The following is a 15,208-nucleotide window of genomic DNA, read 5'->3' as shown; positions in this document are numbered from 1 at the left end:
GATAAAATGAAGGAGATGTAAGAGCACAATATCTTGAAAACACATGATAAAGGTAGCATATGTTGTGCTTAGCATCACTGTGAGAGATTGTTGAGGTCAGAAGGGAAATTCCTATGTAACACAATTGAACATGGAGGATTATAGGTAGTGTCAGAGAAAACTCCTCCTGTGCCCTAATCATGACACAGAACTAGTAGGTTATTTTCAAACTATAAGTGGTTATGAGCACAGGAATAAGATAGAACAGGGATAATGGGCATTCGAGCCACAACCTTTGTTGATCTGTGACTAAAGCTCAGATGTAGCCTTTCCTCATTAGTAATGTGCTGAATTATCTTAGGATAATGCAATAAAACAGGACAAGGAAGAATGAGAGCACTAATTTAGAACTTGAGTTAAATAAAATTTTACTTGTTAATGCTGCTGTTCTTGCTCAACTGAATCTGTGGACTAAGATTCATTCTCATTAAATTTGATTTAATGTTACATAAGAGAATGAAATGGATAATTGGGTAACTTTCCCTTATGTATCTGATAGAGAAGATTCAAGAATTTCCTGATGAGCTACAATTTAAAAAACACAAAATATATGCAACTATATGCATGAATCTCCAGAACATAATTCTCAACAAAAAATGCATTAAAAGTTTATGTTTATACCCTGTGATTTTATTTATATAAATGTAAACACAAGCTGTGGTCTTAAATGACAATATTGTAGCTACTTTGGGTGTAGAGTAGTGTCTGGGAAGGGGCATGTCAGAGGCTTTTGGTTGTCTCACTAATATTGCTTATTCTTCTGAATATTGATTTTGTGTTTTTTGTAAAGAAAATTGTAATTAATTAATACAGTGGCGTAATAATCTGCATATATTTCTGCTTGCCGTTTATATTTTGATGAATATTTATGTAAAATGTATTCTGTGTATTTCCAAGTATTGTTTACTCTAAGAATTCAAATGTGTTACAATTTCAGAATATCTTTATATGTAAATCGGTACAGTAATAAATTAGACTAGAAACACCATAGAATTATAGTAGTTTAATCAAAACTCCAAATGAAAAATAGAAAAAAGCTATGTAAGATAGAAAACTTTACTAGAAACTAACATCAATATTTGTCCAAAATGTAACTTAATTTATTAAAAGGATAAATTTATGTATATTTATTTATATAGATGTAAAATATAATATATACACAGTATATAAATATTATGCGAAATCATATATACACACATGCAGGTGAATTTCACTATTCATAGTAGTTATGTTCTATAAATTCACCAAAAACACTGACTTAGAGAATACTAAGCCCCTATGGAAAATACAGGGTTAGTGTCCTGTGCACTCTGGCTACACATTTTCATCAACCAATCAACACATAACATTGTTTTATGAGTGCTTCAGTCTAAAGACGCCTTATTTAATAATTATTGTTGATTCATTAACATTGAACTCACAGCCAATACACTATCATTTGTGCTTGAACAGAGATCATCTAATACAACTGATTTCTCCATGTAGCAGATCACAGTCTTCTTGCACTCAGGAGTACTAGAAAGCAATTCAGCACTAGGCTGAGGGGGAGAAGCATTTGAAGGTGTAAAGTCACTAGTAAAAAGCAAATAGTGCAAAGAACACTGCACAAAGAGAGCTCAGAAATGTCACTGATTAGGATATGAGAATTGAAACAAGAAGACAGAAAGTTACCTTGTTCTACCTTAGGTGTTGTATATCAGGCAAATCAAATTTTTTGCTGCTCTGTGAATGTTCACAAATGATGGCAAAAGCACCTCAAGTATTAATTTCAGGATTACAAATAAGTTTCAGCTCATAGGGGAATTTACAAATATGGACTCTGAGAATAATGAGAATCGACTGCAGTTAGTTTAAGCAGTTGTGAAAAATTGAAGGCCAACACCACATTAGGTGTAAAAAATATCAAATTACCAAATTTTAAATGTTTAATTTTCCTCTAATATTTTAATGAATGTCAACATATAATCAACCAATTTGGAATTGCTGTTGGTGAGTTGCTAGAGAAACATGAATATTTGGAAATTTATTCAACTCAAAATTTTTTTCCAAGACAGACAATTTAGGAGAGCAATTAAAATTATTTGCAAGAGTGAGAGTGGCAACCTGCACTTCAGTATACTGTACCAATGTGGTCATTTTTTTCCCCAGCTCATCACTGCCCCCTAGGTGAAATGAACTGTTAATAATTCAAGAAAGCTTTTAAAATCATTTAAGGCATTTCGGTTTGTACTTGTAATCATTAAGAACAATTTCAGGCTCTCTGCTCTTCTGGTTCGACAGACAGCTGCATCTTCTCATGCACCACCAGCCTCTTCCCTGAGACACCATGGTGAAGGTGAAGGCCAGAGTCAACGGATTGGACTATATTGGGCACCCGGTCACTAGGGCTGCTTTTAATTCTGGTAAAGTGGATATTGTCACCATCAATGACCCCTTCATTGACTTCAACAACATAGTCTACATGATCTAGTATGATTCCACCCATGGCAAATTCCATGGTACAGTCAAGGCTGAGAATGGAAAGCTCGTCATCAATGGAAATCCCATCATCATCTTCCAGGACCAAGATCCTACCAAAATCCAATGGGGTGATGTTGGCACTAAATGTGTTGTGGAGTCCACCAGTGTCTTCACCACCATGGAGAAGGCTGGGGCTCATTTGCAGGGGGAGCCAAAAAGATCATCATCTCTGCCGCCTCTAGTGATGACCCCGTGTTTGTGATGGGCGTGAACTATGAGAAGTATGACAACAGCCTCAAGATTGTCAGCAATACCTCCTGTACCACCAACTGCTTAGCACCCCTGGCCAAGGTCATCCATGACAACTGTCATTGTGGAGGGACTCATGACCACATTTCATGTAGTCACTGCCACCCAAAAGACTGTGGATGGCCATTCCAGGAAACTGTGGCATGAAGGCCGTGGAGCTCTAAAGAACATCATCCCTGCATCTACTGGCACTGTCAAGAACATGGGCAAGGTCACCCTGAGCTGAATGGGAAGCTCACTGGCATGGCCTTCTGTGTCTCTACTGCCAACCTGTCAGTCGTGGACCTGACCTGCTGTTTGGAAAAAACTGCCAAATATGATGGCATCGAGAAGGTGGTGGGGCAGGCATCAGAGGGCCCGCTCAAGGGCATCCTGGGCTACACTGAGCACCAGGTTGTCTCCTCCGAATTCAACAGCAACACCCACTCTTCTGCTTTCAATGCTGGAGCTGACATTGCCCTCAACAACCACTTTGTCAAGCTTATTTCCTGGTGTGACAATGAATTTGGCAACAGCAACAGGGTGATAGACCTCATGGTCCACTTGACCTCCAAAGAGTAAGACCCCCAGACCACCAGCCCCAGGGAGAGCACAAGATACAAAAAGAGGCCCTCAGCTGCTGGGGAGTCCCTGCCACATTCAGTCCCCCACCACACTGAGAATCTCCCCTCCTCACAGTTTCCATGCAGACCCCTTGAAGAGGGAGGGGCCTAGGGAGCCTCACCTTGTCATGTACCATCAATAAAGTCCCCTGTGCTCAGCCAAACAAACAAAGAGAACAATTTCAGCTGCAAATAAAAGAAAATAGAGAACAAAATTTCCTCATATTATTTAGATGTTGGGAGGTAGGTCCTTACCATTATAAGTTATTTCTGATTTTAAAATATCATCAAAACCTCAGGTGTATATTTTGTATGTTGTCATTTTCTGTATGCCAGAGTTACCATAATAGTTCTAGGAGTTTCAGACACATCGAGGCATCAATTCAATTTTTTAAAAATCTCCAAAGGGAGAAGAAATGTTGTGTTTATATAGTCTTATCTGAACCCTGTAAACAACTTCTTCTAACGTGTGTTTGTTCATAACTGTGCCACATGCTCATGGCAAAACAGGCACAGGCAAAGAGAATAGCATACTTATGGGGTTGTGGGCTTCTTCTGTGAAACACACAACAGAGTGAAGAAGAATGCAAATCTGAATGAATTTTGAAATTCTGTAAGGACATAGGATGGGAAAGTGGATGCTTAGTAAGCAATAAATAACGTACACTACAGAATCATAACTAACACTTCATTAAATGACACTATTGGCTTAGAAAGATGAAATGTTACAATTTAAAATACAATGTTTTTTAAATATTTCAGTTATTTTTACCAGCTGTGTTTATTTTTCAGTGTTTTTCTTTTGTTTTATTCAAGTGAAAGTTTTTGTTATATTCACATGAAAGTTGTATTTGAAAAAGTTTTCTGTACTACTCTTTGAACATCAACTTTATTTAGGACTCAGTGCCTTAGGGGACATTTGTTTTTAAAGAGGAGAAGCCCATTCAACTGAGCTTAGGTTAAAAATGGACTTCTGTTTGATTTTTATATTCATATAAAGGATTTTTATTAGGCAATATAGTCTCAAAGATGCTGCATGTATTATTTGGAAGGGGAACAGTTTGAGGAATTAGTTCTGAAAATCATTTTATGATTAAATACGTCACTCTAAAGAAAATAACAAAATGCAAGGTACCATCATAAAATAAAGAATGCCCAAAAATTGTAATAATAAAATTATCAGAATATGAACAGGGCTAGAAAAAAAAAGACTTAATAGAACAAAATAGAAAGCAGAACCAACCTATACATATATGTAGAAATTTCGTCATTTGTATGGTGGTATTTCAAATTTGTGGAATCTAGATCAGTCAATTTGAATAAAAAATACTGGCTGAATTCCAGATGGAAATCCTGGACTGTCCACTTAATATTTTCATTCTAATAGGCATCTTAACATCACAAGTTCAAAACAGAGTTCACGATTTCTTTCAATCTATCCTTTCCCATTTTAATATATAACAAAACTCTCTACTTGATTACTCAAAATAAAAATCTTAGGGTCTTCCTAGATTCTTATCTTTTCTGCATTTCAAACTTTAGGTAAACCAATTACATTGAAAGAGATAACTGTTGTCATTTAAAAATGAAGTATATCAATAAAATTTTTTATGGTAGCCCCTGCTTAGCCATGGGGGACACATTTCAAGACCCCCCAGTGGCTGCCTGAAACCAAAAATAATACCAAATTTAATGTATACTACATACACTATGTTTCTTCATATAATGCATATCTGAAAAAGTTTAATTTGTAAATTAGACACAGTAAGAAATTAACCATAACTAATGATAAGATAGAATAATTATAGCAATATACAGCAATGAAAGCTACATGAATGTAGTCTTTTTCTCTCTCAAAATATTTTATTGTACTGTCTTCACCATTCTTCTTCTCTTAATCTGTCAATCTGATCACCAAGAGGACTACTGAGTGACTCGTGGGCAGGTAGCATGGACAGCGTGGATATGCTGGGCAAAAGAATGATTCACTAAGTGACTAAGGGGCGGGAGCCAGACAGTGAGCTTTCTGATGAACAGCATGCAATTTAAAACTTATGAACTGTTGGCTGGGCACAGTGGGTCACGCCTGTAATCCCAGTATGTTGGGAGGCCGAGGCGGGTGGATCACTTGAGGTCAGGATTTCGAGACCAGCCTGGCCAATACGGTGAAGCCCCGTCTCTATTAAAAATACAAAAATTATCCCGGCATGGTGGCTCACACCTGTAATCCCAACTACTCTGGAAGCAAAGAATCGCTTGAACCCGGGAAGCGGAAGTTGCAGTGAGCCGAGATTGCGCCACTGCACTCCAGCCTGAGTGTCACAGTGAGACTCTGTCTCAAAATAAACAAATAAATAAATGAATAAATCATGAGTTGTTTACTTCTGGGATTTTCCATTTAATATTACTAACCGTGGTTGACCAGGGGCAACAGAAGCCGTGGATAATGGGGGCTATTGTACACAAAAATTACCATGATAGAGTTTTACGCAGTACAAACGAAAAACAAAATAACACAATTCCACTTACACGTAGTTTTATGTAGAAAGTCTTTAAATAATTGTGACTAGAATTAAATACAGTAGATTACTATTAGTAATTATTTGTGATGTGACAGATGTGTTACTATATACTTAGTTTATCACTTTCTCTTCCTAGACACACAAGAAGTTATTTCTCAGCCTTTCTTGCAGTTTTACTGAGTCCATGTACTTGGGCCCTACACAAGATGTGGGATGAAAGCAGTGAAAGACATTTCCACTACTGGTCCTCTTAAAAATTCTAATACAAACTTCCAGTAATGACCTTGGAGACCCTATGTTCCAGATTGAGAAGTTAAAAGATAGACAAGGGCTACATAGCCTACATGAAGTTTTGGGTGAGTGAGAAATAAATATTGATTATGTTAAGACATTGATTAATATATCTTAGAAGTAGGATAATGAGAGTATTTATTTCGTGTGGTATATATTATTAAATTCCGTGTTGTAACAAACAAACCCACAAACCACAGTGACTGTATTGTTCCACCATACAGTGTATTTTTTATTATGGTTAACAAAACATATAACGTGAGATCTACCCATTTAGCAAAATTTTAAGGTTACAGTACCATATTGTTAGCTATAAGCACAGTTTTACAACATATCCCTAGAACTATTTTATCTTGCGTGACTGAAATTTTATACCCATTGAAGAGCAAATCCCTATTTCCCTCTCCTCCCAGTCCCTGGCAACCACTGTCATCCTTTCTGCTTCTGTGAGCTTGATTACTTTAGATATCTCATAGAAAATTTAGTGTATGCATATAACAGTATACTAGTCAGTCATAAAAGAAGAAAACCTGTCACATGCAACAACACGCATGAATCTTGAGGATGCTATGCTAAGTGAAATAAGCCAGTGCATTTTTAAAAAAAACTTTCTGTTGGATCTCTGTAGATGAAAGCCCCCAAAAATACACCTAAAAGTTATTTGTTTCCATTTATATGTATATTCATCCTATATTTGTTATTTTATTTATCTATTCTTTGAAATACTTATATTTTATTTTTCACTAAATTGTACAGATTCTGCCTCTAACATTACTTATCACTGTTGAATCTTTCTCTCCTCTGCATTTCAATCTCTACCATTTTTGTTGAGCCTCTAATCGTCTATTGTCTGAACTTATGCAAAAGCCTTGTTCCCAGTTTCTATCTGTGCACATGCATCACCTATAACTGAGACCAGATTGATTACTATGGAAAGCAAATCAGCTTATGTCACCTATTTGTTTAAAGAGTTTATTTGACTCCCAAGTTTTCATAGTATATTTTTAAAATCTTCATAATTTATTCTCAGTCTACTTTTGTGCCTTCATCTCAATACCAAGTTTAAATGTCACTGTTTCTTTGAAGTCTTTTCTCATTAACAAAAATAATTATTTTCATTTTTTCTAACTGCATATAAACTATAGCTTTACCATAGAGTTTGTAATATTGTTATAATTATTTTTCCTTCTGCCGGTTTATTGAATGGAAACAATGAAAGTGTCTTATTTATCAGTTTACTAGTTACAGTGTAGGCACTTAGGTATTAAAAAGTGTGTGCTGTTTACCTATGTAACAAACCTGCACATCCTGCACATGTACCCTGGAACTTAAAATAAAAGTTGATGAAAAATAAAATAAAATATTCTTATGGCAAGTAAAAAAAAAGTGTGTGTTAAACAAGTCATTGAATTCTTCATTCACTCTAGAAGTTCCCTTTTTATTTTGAAATAAATTCAAGGATGATCTAGTGTTTTATCACCAGCCCCATTATTAATAAATTTTGTATTGCAGTGTGTCATGTTAGTTATTTGCTTTGACTAAGTGAATATGTTACAGAATTCTTATTCATTGAGTTAAATTTAATTTATAGTTTAACTGTGCCTATGATAATGTCTTATTAAAACATACATAATGTAAAAGAAAAAACCTAGGTTTGTACTTTCTTGACCAAGAAAACTAAAACATGCATTTATAAGCATAATGTCGAACTATTTTTATTTGAAAAAATAAAATCGTATATATCTTACAAGTAGTGAAACAAGGTTAATTCATTCTTATCTTCCATACTGTCCCCCTCACAATTTATTACTCATAAGCCATTTATATCATTTGCTTCCCTGTAATTTCTCTACTTGACAACATATAATAATAACAACTATAATAAAATTATCTGTTTCCATACTAAGGTATATTAACTTCTACCTTCCATGTTCTGTGGAATCTCATGCCAAAGGCTTTTTAGAGCAATTGGGTCTTGACTGCTGCAGCTTGATGATAGATTCAACACGATCTAATGAAGAATGACAGTTGGAAATCAGAGACAGTGTGCAATATAGAAACCATCTTTTTCTCAATGTCACCATGAATTATTTATGTAACTCAAAATATTTTATTTCAGTTTCAAAATAAATAAATCTGCTTTAAAAACAAGTTTAATAAGCTTATTGTATATTGTAGTTATCTGAAACATTTGGGTATTTATTTACGTGTGTAATTATCATGAAAATCTGAGAGACGATTTATTTTCTAGAAATTAAGCCCACTGCAATGAAATCTCCTTTTAGGTGTTCTAATACTTTTCCTTATAAACATCTTATTACCTTGCATTGATATGTTATATCAAATTTTGAAATGGGCATCATCTTCTAATTTTATTGGAGCACTAAATACTCTAGCCACTGAAAACAATTTATGAGAGGATTTCTTTTAAAATTCTGTAAGGCTGATGCATCTAATTATCTCAGCTTCTTTCTTTTAAAAATGTATTTGACACAAAGAGAGAAAATGAATAAAAATGTATATGAAAGACAAAGACAGGTGTCATATTTTCTTTACTCAGAAAAAATAACTTAAAATGCAAGGCAATATCAGTTAATTTAGAGAAAAGGAAGGATGAATTTAGTCAATAATTAGCTATTTTGCCTAATGTCTTTCTTATCATTGTTTAAGGCAATATTTACCTCTGCCTTTAGCAATCTTAGTTTCAGGAAAAAAGAGACATACCTTTACATTTATGAAAAATATAAATTCCAATCCATTTCAAGAAGCTAAATATATGATTATCCCTCACAGGTACACATTAAAAATTTGAAATTCTGACAATTAAAAATAAATATTAGCTACATGTCTTACGTTTTGTCGGTCTGAATATTTATGATATGATTTTTTTAATCCAATATGCTTGTAATAAAATTGTCCATTATGTGTAATTCGGGGAACCTGAGACTTCCACGTATTTTTCATTCTTGTTCTTTTTGGAAATGACTGGATAAAGCCTTCACATTACCCAAAGCTCTCTGGTTACACATAGCCCTGACAGTGAGATATCGACTTCGTCTCTCCTGTAATTCATCTGTTGTAGTCTCAGGCACAGTTTCCATCATGTTTTTGCTGCCTTATTTGGGAGGCTTAATGCTGTTCCTGGAGTCAGTGGCTGATTGTTCCACCATGGCCTTAGGAATGGAACATTGACTATTCTTTGCTATTTTCTACAAGTATGGGGTGGGATAAATTGCAGTTACTAAAAGTAGTCATTGTTGGCCAGGCTCAGTGGCTCACGCCTGTAATCCTAGCACTTTGGGATGGCGAGGTGGGCGGATCACTTGAGGTCAGAAGTTCCAGAACAGTCTGGCCAACTTGATGAAACCCCATCTCTGCTAAAAATACAAAAAAAAAGAAAAAAGAAAAATACTCAAGCATGGTGGTGCATGCCTGTAATCCCAGCTACTTGGAAGGCTGAGGCAGGAGAATCGCTGGAACTTGGGAGACCGAGGTTGCAGTGAGCTGAGATTGCGCCATTGCACTCTAGTCTGGGCAACAGAATGAGACCCCATCCGAAAAAAAAAAAAAAGAAAAGAAAAATGTAGTCATTCTTGCAAACTATACACCAAATAAAAACTAAAAGCCTTTTCTCAGTCTTCCTGTGCTTAATACCATACTTCCACGTGTCAGGGAGCAACTCACTGACCTCAATCCCATCCGACCATCAATGATCTCCAGGGAATTTCTTAATTCCCACCCCAGTCTCAACTGGGTATTTGGTCTTAAAATAAAGAGTTTTCTTTTCCTTCCCCAAGATTAGTGGGCATAACAAGATTGACCCATTAAAGAGGACTCTTCCAGAAGTAATGAACAGAATTCATAAAGAAAAGCCAATGTTTTCACTTTTAAAAGCTAATCTCTTTTTATTTACTAAAAATGAATTAGTTTTTTCTTTTGGCTTCAGAAGGATAATGCATATAACTCATGTTTACAAAATTGCTTATAGTAGTTTTACTTTGGTAATTATCGCAATGTAGAAGTAAACATAATGCTAAAGTTACAAAGGCTAGGCCTAGCGTGGTGGCTCACGCCTGTAATTCCAACACTTTGGGAGGCTGAGGCAGGCAGATCATTTGAGGTCAGGAGTTCAAGACCAGGCTGGCCTCCATGGCGAAAATCCCATCTCTACTAAAAATACAAAAATTATCCAGGCATGGTGGCAGGCACCTGTAGTCCCAGCTACTAGGGAGGCTGAGGCAGGAGAATTGCTTGAACCCGGGAGACGGAGGTTGCAGTGAGCTGAGATCATGCCCCTTCTACTCCAGCCTGGATGACTGAGCCAGACTTTGTCACAACAACAACAACAACAACAACAATGTAACAAAGGCTAATCGCCAATTAAAATAACATTGTGATAAAAGACTCTTTAAGATTATTTTTGATTTGAACCGTATTGAAAATGATGTTGACTCTGTCTGAAGACTTTTGAGGACAAAGGTCATTTTATAACACATATTTTAATTGCATTGCCTGGCATGATGCTGTGTGTCTGCTCAGTCCTGTTCTCAGCCCCCCTTCTAAAAAAAATTCTTTTTGGACTACATAGAACTGGCTATCATTGTAAACCATATCACTCAATTTGAATTTCTAGCTTCTCTTTCTTTTAATATCTGCTGTATAAAATGGTGACAAAATATTTCATAGTCATTTATTATGTGTTGAATGGCGTTCCTTCTGAAAAAAAGATATGCCTAACTCCTAACACCTGGTACCTGTGAATGTAATCTTATTTGAAAATAGGATCTTTGCAGATACACTTCTTCAGATAAGATCATCTTGGATTGATCGCCTCTAAATTCAAAATGAGATCCTTATATGAGAACACAGTGGGATGTTTGAGACATATACATACAGAAGAGTGAGACAGAGTGGAAGATCATGTGAGGACAGTGGCAGAGATTAGTTACTCAGCTACAAGCCAAGGAACACCAAGGAATGCCAGCAGCAACCAGAAGCTAGGAAAGAGTCGAGGAACCTTGCCTTTTAGAGCCTGCAGAGGAACCAACCTGCCAATGCCTTGATGTTAGACTTCCAGCTTCCAGAATTGTGAGAGAATAAATTTTTGTTGTTATAAGCTACCATGTTTTGGCAATTTGTTACAACAGTCCTGGGAAACGACAGGTAATAAAACCTCATTCTCTGTTAAGTCTACACCATCACTCTTGGTATTTAATTTTGCTCTTACAACCTAAACTTTCATCTCCATATAGCTAAACGCCACTTGTGTATCTATATCTGAATCCACTGAGTAGTGCTACAATCCTACCAAACTCAACTTGCCTAGCACTCCCTTTAACTCTCTCTCATCATTTTACATGAAAACATTTATTTCCATTATAATGTTTTTGTTAAAATAGTATAATATGTATCTTATTTGAAGGGAGAGGAGGGTCAGGGGAAGAAAGAAGGAGCTATAGTATGTATTTTTAGCAAATTGTTTAAAACCCAGAATTACTTTTCTCTAATCCTGTTATCAAATTGTTCATCAATTCTGGTCATTTCTGTCTCCTGAGGGTTTCAAATTGCCAATCCTGTCTATCACCACAAACGGAATGAATGTTTGGATTTCCAATATATCTTGAAAGGGCATTTATAACTGCTTGAATTTAAATTAACTTTCAGATTTTAAAATTATCTTAAAGGCTTCTGTAAGTAGTTACAGAACTTTGATTTAGTTTTTCTTTTTTTTTCTTTTAGGTTTCCTTTTCCTTTGAAGTTTATTGTGATATTTGGTGTACAGACAGTTCTAACTTGTTTTTTCCATATTGTACGCCATTTGCCCCAGCACTGGTTTTAAATAGAGTTGTTTCCCTAAAAAATTTGGAATGCTACATTTAATATATGCTGTATTTTTATGCACTTATTCTAGTTATTACTAATTATCATTATGAATTTTGTTGAGACATTGCTTTAACCTAGTCATATCAATATGTAATGTCATTCTCAAATAATGGTTATTTTCTAAAAGTCATAAAATATTTTTATTTCTCCTTTGACTAAAATGTAACTGATAATTGGATTTTTTGTTTGGTTTTGCTTTGCTTTGTTTCGAACTTGTATTTTTCTTTGACGTTCCAGGTATAATAATTTTTGTATTCCAAGTACAAGCATTTAGATATTTTAATCAAAATAGTTTATTGCCATATAGTCAGAGAATTCTATTTTCATAAATACAGTATTTGCAAAAAAGATTTTCTTTATAATTGAATATTTGTTAAATTTTTGAGAATATTTCATATGCATTTGAGAACAGGTCTATTTTCTATTGTTAGATCTGGAGTTTGATATATAAGAACAGTTTCATTAACTTTTCTTTGTAAGTTCTGTATACATACTGACTAAATATTATGATTGTATATGATTTGGACTGAGAGAGATAGGAAGTTTTATATAATTTAACATTTGTCTGTCTTCTTGAATCTACTCAAATTTTTGCTTTATGAAAATTGCTGGGCTGTCACCCTACAATTGCAGGGTTAAATAGTTGTGCTAGCCCCTCTCCCCTCTCCCCTCTCCCCTCCCCCCTCTCCCCTCTCCCCTCTCCCCTCTTTCCACGGTCTCCCTCTGATGCCGAGCCGAAGCTGGATGGTACTGCTGCCATCTCAGCTCACTGCAACCTCCCTGCCCGATTCTCCTGCCTCAGCCTGCCGAGTGCCTGCGATTGCAGGCGCGCGCCTCCACGCCTGACTGGTTTTCGTTTTTTTTTTGGTGGAGACGGGGTTTCGATGTGTCGGCTGGGCTGGTCTCCAGCTCCTAACCACGAGTGATCCGCCAGCCTCGGCCTCCCGAGGTGCCGGGATTGCAGACGGAGTCTCGTTAACTCAGTGCTCAATGGCGCCCAGGCTGGAGTGCAGTGGCGTGATCTCGGCTCACTACAACCACCTCCCAGCCGCCTGCCTTGGCCTCCCTAAGTGCCGAGATTGCAGCCTCTACCTGGCAGCCACCCCGTCTGGGAAGTGAGGAGCGTCTCCGCCTGACCGCCCATCGTCTGGGATGTGAGGAGACCCTCTGCCTGGCTACCCAGTCTGGAAAGTGAGGAGCGTCTCTGCCCGGCCGCCATCCCATCTAGGAAGTGAGGAGCACCTCTTCCCGGCCGCCATCACATCTGGGAAGTGAGGAGCGTCTCTGCCCGGCCGCCCATCGTCTGAGATGTGGGGAGCACCTCTGCCCTGCCGCCCCATCCGGGATGTGAGGAGCGTCTCTGCCTGGCCGCCCTGTCTGAGAAGTGAGGAGACCCTCTGCCTGGCAACCGCCCCGTCTGAGAAGTGGGGAGCCCCTCCGCCCGGCAGCCACCCCGTCTGAGAAGTGAGGAGCGTCCTCCCTCCTCGTCCGGGAGGGAGGTGGGGGGGGGTCAGCCCCCCGCCTGGCCAGCCGCCCCGTCCGGGAGGTGAGGGGCACCTCTGCCCGGCCGCCCCTACCAGGAAGTGAGGAGCCCCTCTGCCCGGCCAGCCGCCTCGTCCGGGAGGGAGGTGGGGGGGTCAGCCCCCCGCCTGGCCAGCCGCCCCGTCCGGGAGGCGAGGGGTGCCTCTGCCCGGCCGCCCCTACTGGGAAGTGAGGAGCCCCTCTGCCCGGCCAGCCGCCCCATCCGGGAGGGAGGTGGGGGGGGTCAGCCCCCCACCCGGCCAGCCGCCCCGTCCGGGAGGGAGGTGGGGGGATCAGCCCCCCGCCTGGCCAGCCGCCCCGTCCGGGAGGGAGGTGGGGGAATCAGCCCCCCACCCGGCCAGCCGCCCTGTCCAGGAGGTGGGGGGCGCCTCTGCCCGGCCGCCCCTACTGGGAAGTGAGGAGCCCCTCTGCCCAGCCAGCCGCTCTGTGTGGGAGGGAGGTGGGGGGGTCAGCCCCCCACCCGGCCAGCCGCCCCGTCCGGGAGGTGAGGGGCGCCTCTGCCCAGCCGCCCCTACTGGGAAGTGAGGAGCCCCTCTGCCCGGCCAGCCGCTCTGTCCGGGAGGGAGGTGGGGGGGTCAGCCCCCCGCCCGGCCAGCCGCCCCATCCGGGAGGGAGGTGGGGGGGTCAGCCCCCCCCCCGGCCAGCCGCCCTGTCCGGGAGGTGAGGGGCGCTTCTGCCCGGCCACCCCTACTGGGAAGTGAGGAGCCCCTCTGCCCGGCCAGCCGCCCCGTCCGGGAGGGAGGTGGGGGAGTCAGCCCCCCGCCGGGCCAGCCGCCCCGTCGGGGAAGTGAGGGGCACCTCTGCCCAGCCGCCCCTACTGGGAAGTGAGGAGCCCCTCTGCCCGGCCAGCCGCCCCGTCCGGGAGGGAGGTGGGGGGGTCAGCCCCCCGCCGGGCCAGCCGCCCCGTCGGGGAAGTGAGGGGCACCTCTGCCCAGCCGCCCCTACTGGGAAGTGAGGAGCCCCTCTGCCCGGCCAGCCGCCCCGTCCGGGAGATGAGGGGCGCTTCTGCCCAGCCGCCCCTACTGGGAAGTGAGGAGCTCCTCTGCCCGGCCACCACCCCATCTGGGAGGTGTACTCAACAGCTCATTGAGAACGGGCCATGAAGACAATGGCGATTTTGTGGAATAGAAAGGGGGGAAAGGTGGGGAAAAGATTGAGAAATCGGATGGTTGCCGTGTCTGTGTAGAAAGAGGTAGACATGGGAGACTTTTCATTTTGTTCTGTACTAAGAAAAATTCTTCTGCCTTGGGATCCTGTTGATCTGTGACCTTACCCCCAACCCTGTGCTCTCTGAAACATGTGCTGTATCCACTCAGGGTTGAATGGATTAAGGGCGGTACAAGATGTGCTTTGTTAAACAGATGCTTGAAGGCAGCATGTTCGTTAAGAGTCATCACCACTCCCTAATCTCAAGTACCCAGGGACACAAACACTGCGGAAGGCCGCAGGGTCCTCTGCCTAGGAAAACCAGAGAACTTTGTTCACTTGTTTATCTGCTGACCTTCCCTCCACTATTGTCCTGTGACCCTGCCAAATCCCCCTCTGCGAGAAACACCCAAG

General features: G+C 40.4%; 1 pseudogene; it reads left to right on the top strand.

Moving 5' to 3' along the window:
- The first annotated feature begins 2,365 nt into the window (after positions 1 to 2,365).
- LOC100971495 (glyceraldehyde-3-phosphate dehydrogenase-like) lies at positions 2,366 to 3,369 on the top strand (annotated as a pseudogene).
- The last annotated feature ends 11,839 nt before the right edge of the window (positions 3,370 to 15,208 follow it).

This window comes from Pan paniscus, chromosome 8 (assembly GCF_029289425.2).
Source record: "Pan paniscus chromosome 8, NHGRI_mPanPan1-v2.0_pri, whole genome shotgun sequence".
Lineage (NCBI taxonomy): Eukaryota > Metazoa > Chordata > Mammalia > Primates > Hominidae > Pan > Pan paniscus.
Note: the sequence above shows the minus strand (reverse complement) of the source record. Positions and strands in the feature narration are given on the sequence as shown.